Source organism: Sus scrofa, unplaced genomic scaffold, assembly GCF_000003025.6.
Source record: "Sus scrofa isolate TJ Tabasco breed Duroc unplaced genomic scaffold, Sscrofa11.1 Contig740, whole genome shotgun sequence".
Classification (NCBI taxonomy): Eukaryota; Metazoa; Chordata; class Mammalia; order Artiodactyla; family Suidae; genus Sus; species Sus scrofa.
Genome location: NW_018085303.1, coordinates 217,786 through 225,279, shown reverse-complemented (window position 1 = coordinate 225,279; position 7,494 = coordinate 217,786).

Genomic DNA, 7,494 nt, shown 5'->3' with positions numbered 1-7,494 from the left:
CGTGGGTTGTCTTTTTGTATTGTTTAGGGTTTCCTTTTCTGTGCAGAAACTTTTCAGTTTGATTAGGTCCCATTTGTTTATTTTTCTTTTTATTGTCAATACTCTGATAGGTGGATCTGAGAAGATGTTGCTGTCATTTATGTCAGAGAGTGTTTGGCCTAAGTTTTCCTCTAGGAGTTTGATAGTGTCTGGTCTTATATCTAGGTCTTTAATCCATTCTGACTTTATTTTTGTGTATGGTGATAGGGAGTGTTCTAATTTCATTCTTTTCCATGTGGCTGTCCAGATTTCCCAGCACCACTTATTGAACAAGCTCTCCTTTCTCCATTACATATTCTTGCCTCCTTTGTCATTGATTAGTTGGCTGTAGTTGCGTGGGTTTAATTCTGGGCTTTCTATCCTGTTCCACTGATCTATATTTCTGTCTTTGTAAAACAAAATTAGTTTTTAAATCTAAAATAAATAAATGGTGTAGAGGATATGGAGAAAGGAGAACCCTCCTACACTGTTTATGGGAATAAAAACTGGTACAACCACCACGGAAAACAGTCCAGAGGTTCCCTAAAAAACTAAATATAGAACTACCATATGATCCAGCAATCCCACTCCTGGCTGTCTATCTGGAGAAAACCATAACTCAAAAAGATACACGCACCCCCAATGTTCCTTGTAGCACTAGTTGCAACAGACAAAACATGGAAGCAACGTAAATGTCCATCAACAGAGGATTGGATAAAGAAGATATGGTACATATAAACAATAAAATATTACTTAGACATAAAAAATAATGAAAGAATGCCATTTGCAGCAACATGGATGGACCTAGGAATTATCATACCAAGTGAAGTAAGTCTGACAGAGAAAGACAAGTATCAAATGAGACCACTAATATATGGAACATAATAAAAAAATGATACAAAAGAAAGAAAGAATCTTTACAGACTCAAAGATTTTAAAACCAAATTTATGGTTACCAAAGGGAAAATATGGAGGGGAAGGATAAACTAGAGGGTTGGGATTGACATATACACACTACTACATACATAACAGGTAGGTAACAAGGACCTGTGTTGTTACTTTATGGCACTGGGTAGTCTACTTAATACTGCTTAATAACTTATGTGAGAAAAGAACCTGAAAAAAATACATATATGTAGATGTATAACTGATTTACTTTGCCATACAACTGAAACTAACACAACTTTGTTAAGTCAACTATACACCAGTGAAATCTATTTTTAAAAAGGCTCTTGAGTAAGTACAGCAGAATATTATATTTAATTTACTTGAAGACATTTTTAAAATTGTATTTAAATTATTTTCAGGGTAAAAAAAACTTTCCTCAGAAAATTGTTCATCCAGCATTGAGCAAATTTCAGTCACCTATGTGTCTATCATTTATTTGTTCTTATGGTTCTTGCTCATTTGTCCTGTTTCTTCATATGCTTCATTTTTAAAATTAAATGCTGATCATTTTGTTTTTAACGTTGTACATAAAATGGTATGGTAACTCAACAGATGTTGTGGCTTCTTCTAGCAGCAGGACAAATAAATGTAGATCACTTTGTTCTCACCTAAGGACTAAGTTTCAGTGTTGTAAAAATAATCTGAGCCAATTTTTTTGTTACTTTGGGATGTGATCCTTACTCAAGAACATGGCCAGCATTCCCATTATGCTGCAACACAAAGAAATCCCACTAGTATCCCTGATGGTGTGGGCTTGATCCCTGGCCCTGCTCAGTAGGTTAAGGATCCTGCATTGCCATGAGCTTTGGTGTAGGATGCAGATGTGGCTTGGATCCTGCGTTGCTGTGGTGTAGGCCAGCAGCTACAGCTCCGATGACCCCTAGCCTGGAAACTTCCATATGCCACGAGTATGGCCCTAAAAAGCAAAAAATAAAATTAAGTTAAATTAAAATAAAATTAAAAAGATCATGGCCTTTCTGAGATCTCAACTGCAAGCCTGGACTGTTCTCAGCATATCTTCACCTGACTGAGTGACCCCTGACTTCCAATTCTTGTACTCTTTGAAACCCTGACCTCTGAAACTCTGCTTAGCTCATTAGACTCCCAGTTCTGCACTCTGCTAGATTTCTTGAAATCTCGTCTTGCACATGAATGGCTTAGAAATTAAAAAATGTCTTGCAAGGAATCTATATCGTCTTTTGCTCCTCCTTCACTGTGGTCTCCTTTCTCCAGAATTTATTTCCCAAACCCCAGGTGCTTTGGTGGCTGGCCATAAATACTAAATCCTTCATCTCCTCAGTTCAGTGAAACTACTGCTTCTTGCTGAGACTTTATTCTTCCTTCCCCCTGCTCTTTCCCACATGCCTCCATGTCCACATACCCCTTCCCAAGCCAGTGGACTGTCATGTCCTCAGGCCACAATACCCAAGGTGAGTATGGAACTCATCTCCTTGTCCTTCATCTTGCAATTGTAACCCTGAAGTCTTTTCTCTATTGATGGCTCTCTAGGGTCTTCAAATGGTTGCTTTATATATGTCCTCCAGATATTATAGTTATTTTTTGTAGAAGGGTTATTAGTTTAATACAAGCTGCTTAGTCATAACCATAACCAGAAATTCTTTTCTGTTAAATTTCTATATAAATCCCATATATTCTCACTACTTCCCTCACTTTCAGAAGATGATCTTGCAGCATAACCATGAAAAAGACCCACAAATCAAGAATAGGTTTATATGGACTGGTATGAACACAAATCTAGGAAGTAGACCTGCTTTTTTTCAATGCAAGCAGCTCCAGATTCCAGTGAATTCCATCCTTGCATTGTAAAGTAAGGGGGAGGCAGTTTACTTACAGCAAAACAGGAAAAACCAGAACTACAGAGAATAAACTTAGGCCATGTTTTTTTCATTGGAGTATAGCAGATTTATAATATTATATTAGTTTCAGTGTAAAGAATAGTAATTCAGTATTTTTGTACATTGTCATCCATTATAGGTTCATACAAGAGTGTTATAATAATAATACCCTGCCAAAAATGCAAATGACTAAAGAAAGAAGTCCTCAAATAGGACTACATGATCTGTATTCATTTCTGTGACAGTACCATACTGTTTCAATTACTGTAGCTTTGTAGCATAGTCGGAAGTCAGGAAGCCTGATTCTTCCAGCCCCATTTTTCTTTTTCAGTATTTTTTTCTTCTTTAGGGCTATACCTGTGGCAGATGGAAGTTCCCATCCTAGGGGTCAAATCAGAGAGCTGTAGCTGCTGGCCTATGCCACAGCCACAGCAACTGTGAATCAAGATCCAAGCCATATCTGCAAACTATGCCACAATTTATTGCAATGCCAGATCCTTAACCCACTGGCAAGGCCGTGGATCAAACCTCATGGGTACTAGTTAGATTCTTAACCCTGGAGTCTTCTGTGTTTCCATACAAGTTGAAAATATTTTGTTGTAGTTCTCTGAAGAATGCCATTGGTAATGTGATACGGATTGTTTTGATTCTGTAGACTGACTTGGGTGGTATAGTCATTGTGAGAATACTGATTCTTCCATTCCAAGAGCATGGTATATCTTGCCATCTGTTTGTGTCATCTTTGACTTCTTTCATCAGTGTCTTGCAATTTTCAGAGTACAGGTCTTTGTCTTCCTTGGTAGGTTTATTCCTACGTACATTATTCCTTTTGATGCAGTGGTAAATGGGATTGTTTCCCTAATTTCTCTTTCTGATTTTTCCTTGATATAATATATAAATTCAATCGATTTCCATGTATTAACTTTACCAAATTCATTGATGAGCTCTAACACTTTTCAAGCAGTGTCTTTAGGATTTTCTAGGTATAGTATCATGTCATCTGAAAACAGTGATAATTTTACTTCTTCCTTTCCAATCTGGATTCATTTTATTTCTTTTTCTTCTCTGATTACCATGCCTATGACTTCTGAAAATATGTTGAATAAAGGTGATGAGAGGGACATTCTTGTCTTGTTCCTGATCTTAGTGGAAATGTTTTCTGTTTCACAACTGAGAGTGATGTTAGCTGTGGATTTATCATATACGGCCTTTATTATGCTGAGTTAGGTTCCCTCTATGACCACATTCTGGAGAGGTTTTATCTACCGAATAGAAAGACCAGAAATAAACCCAAGCACCTATGGTTAACTATCTATGACAAAGGAGATAAAACATACAGTAGAGGACAGATAATCTCTTCAATAAGTGGTGCTGAGAAAACTGGACAGCTACATGCAAAAGAATGAAATTAGAACATTCTGTAACACCATGCACAAAAATAAACTCCAATGGATTAACAACCTCAACGTAAGGCCAGACACTATAAAACTCTTAGAGGAAAACACAGGCAAAATGCTCTTTGACATAAATCACAGCAACATCTTCTTTGATCCACCTCCTAGAATCATGACAATAAAAACAAAAATAAATCAATGGAACCTAATTAAACTCAAAAGATTTGCACAGTAAAGGAAACTATAAACAAAATGAAAAGACAACCCACAGAATGGAAGGAAACCTTTACAAACAATGTAACTGACAAGGGCCTAATCTCCAAAACATACAAACAATTCATACAACTCAACAGCAGAAAAAAAAAAAGCAAAGGAAAAATGGGCAGAAGACCTAAATAGACATTTCTCTAAAAGAGAATACAGATGGCCAGTAGGCACATGAAATAATGCTCAGTCACTAATTATTAGAGAAATGGAGACCAAAACTACAATGAGGTACCACCTCAAACTGGCAGAATAGCTGGTCACTAAGAAGTCTGCAAATAACAAGTGCTAGAGAGGGTGTAGTGAAAAAGGAACCCTCCTACACTGTTGATGGGAATGGTAATGGGTGCAAGCACTATAGAAAACACTATGGAGGCTCCTTAGAAAACTAAATATAGAAGTATCATATAATTCAGCAGTCCTAGTCCTGGGTATAAATCTGGACAAAACTATAATTCAAAAAGATACATGGACCCATATGTTCACAGCACCACTGATCACAATAACCAAGACATGGAAACAACATAATTGTCCATGAACAGATGAATGGATTAAGAAGATGAGGTACATAAACATGATGGAATACTACTCAGCCACGAAAAGGAACAAAATAATGCCATTTGCAGCAACATGGATGCAAGTAGAGATTCTCATATTAAATGAAGTCAGAAAGAGAAAGACAAGTACCATATGATATCACTTATATGTGGAATCCAAAATGTGGCACAGATGAACTCATCTACAGAACAGAAACAAACTCACAGACATGGAGAACAGATTTGTGGTTGCCAAGGGGGAGGGTGGAAGGAGTGGGATGGACTGGGAGTTTTGAGTTAGTAGATGCAAACTATTACATTTAGAATGGATAAGCTTTATAACACAGGGAACTATATCCAATCACTTGGGATAGAAAATGGTAGATGATAAGGGATGTACATTATGTGCATGACTGGGTCACTTTGCTGTAGCAGAATTTGATGCCACACTGTAAATCAACAATAATAAAAAAATTTTAAGAAATTGAAAAGACAACCTACAGAATGGAAGAAAACATTTGCAAACCATGCAACAGACAAGGGTTTAATATTCAAAATATTTAAAGAAATAAATCAGCTCAACAACAAATACAACTTGATTAAAAATGAGCAGAAGACCTGAATAGGTATTTTTCCAGTAAAGATATATAGTTGGCCAATAGGCACATGAAAAGATGCTCGAGATCAATAATACTCAGAGAAAGGCAAATCAAAACCACAATGAGATATCACTTCACACCAGTCAACATGGCTATCAACAAAAAGGCCATAAAAATAAATGTTGGCAAAGATATGGAGAAATGGGAACCCCTGTGCATTGTTGATGGGAACGTAATATGATGCAGCCACTGTGGAAAACAGTATGGATGTGCCCCAAACAACTGAAAATCGAACTACTATAAGATCCTTGAATTATACTCCTGGGTATTTATCTGAAGAAAATGAAAACATTCATTCAAAAAGGTAAATGTACCCAAATGTTCACAGCAGCATTATTTAAAACAGATAAGCTATGGAAGCAACCTAAGTATTTATCAGCAGACGAATGAATAAAAAGTATGTGATATATATATATATATATACACACACACACATATACACACACAATGGAATACCACTCAGCCATAAAAAATGAAATTTTGTCATTTGAAACAATGTTTAATAAAAAACAGACTTTGAATTTTGATATTTTCCCAGGCTAGTGATAAGTGGTTTTAAGTCTCCAAATGAATTTTAGGACTATCCTGCTTATCTTATTTCTCTATAATCACCAAAGTGTCTAGAGGAGTTAACAGGACTTCAGTAAAAAGCTTGAGTGCCCCATTTAAGTCAAAATATATTGAGGTTGATCATCAATCTCACTGTGGCTGTAGGGACTCGAGATGCCATCTGGGACTTTTATTAAAGATAGAATCTGTGTTTGATTTCATAATTCTTTGAATTACCTCTGTTTCAGCTCTTATTACACCTCATAGCAATTCTGTTATTTTTTAAAGAAGCTGCATGGATAATGAAATGGCTATAAGCTTCAGTATATAAAAACTATATTCCACATTCTATCACTTAATACTTGGTGACCTTGGCTAACAACATACACTTCAGCTTTGAGCCCTTTTTTCCATGGAGAAAATGAATGTCTTACAGAACTAAGAATGTGAGATAGTATATATCACCACGCTCAATTAATTCTTCCTCTTTAGTATCTCTGCTAATGGAAACAGCATATACATCCACGATGAAGTCATATATAAGTAAACGATTGTTAATCAACACAATGGAATGAATTTAGAAAATAAACCAGATGAACCAGATTTATATTTGTCATCATGAAAAAAATCTCAAAATATAATATTAAATAGAAACCATCAAATTATAAAATAATACAAGTGATATCATTTTTGCAAATTTCAGAAACATTTAATCATTTTAAAAAAGCAAAGAAAAACAAAAATCTCTTGTGGTGCAGTGTTTCAGGATTGTCACTGCAGTAGCTTGGGTCACTCTTGTGGCACAGGTTCGATCCCTGGCCTGGAAACTCTCCAAATCATTCAATTATTTTTAAATATTGTTAAATATATATGTATATATACTATTATACATATAGAATGTATAATGGAAGTATAAAAGCTTAAAGAAGAAGGCTGTCCAACAACTTCAGAATAGTGATTTTCTCTGGTGAGGGAAGAAGAGACATCTGATAGGTTGAGTGATTTCAATTTTATGTGTACTATTTTACCACTTATATAAAAAGATAACTGTTCTTTGTTCTTTAAGTTAAATACACAGTGCCAATCATACAGATTTTGGTACTTTTTAAATGGATGAAATATGTTACAATTTCTTTTTTAAGCCTCTGCCATATATGTGTGTGTGTGTGTGTGTGTGTGTTTTACTTTCTCTTCTCACTGTCCCTCGTTTGTCACTAGATCTACCACAGAATCTCATCAGGAGTCACTCCTTCAAGTGTTTTTCCTATTC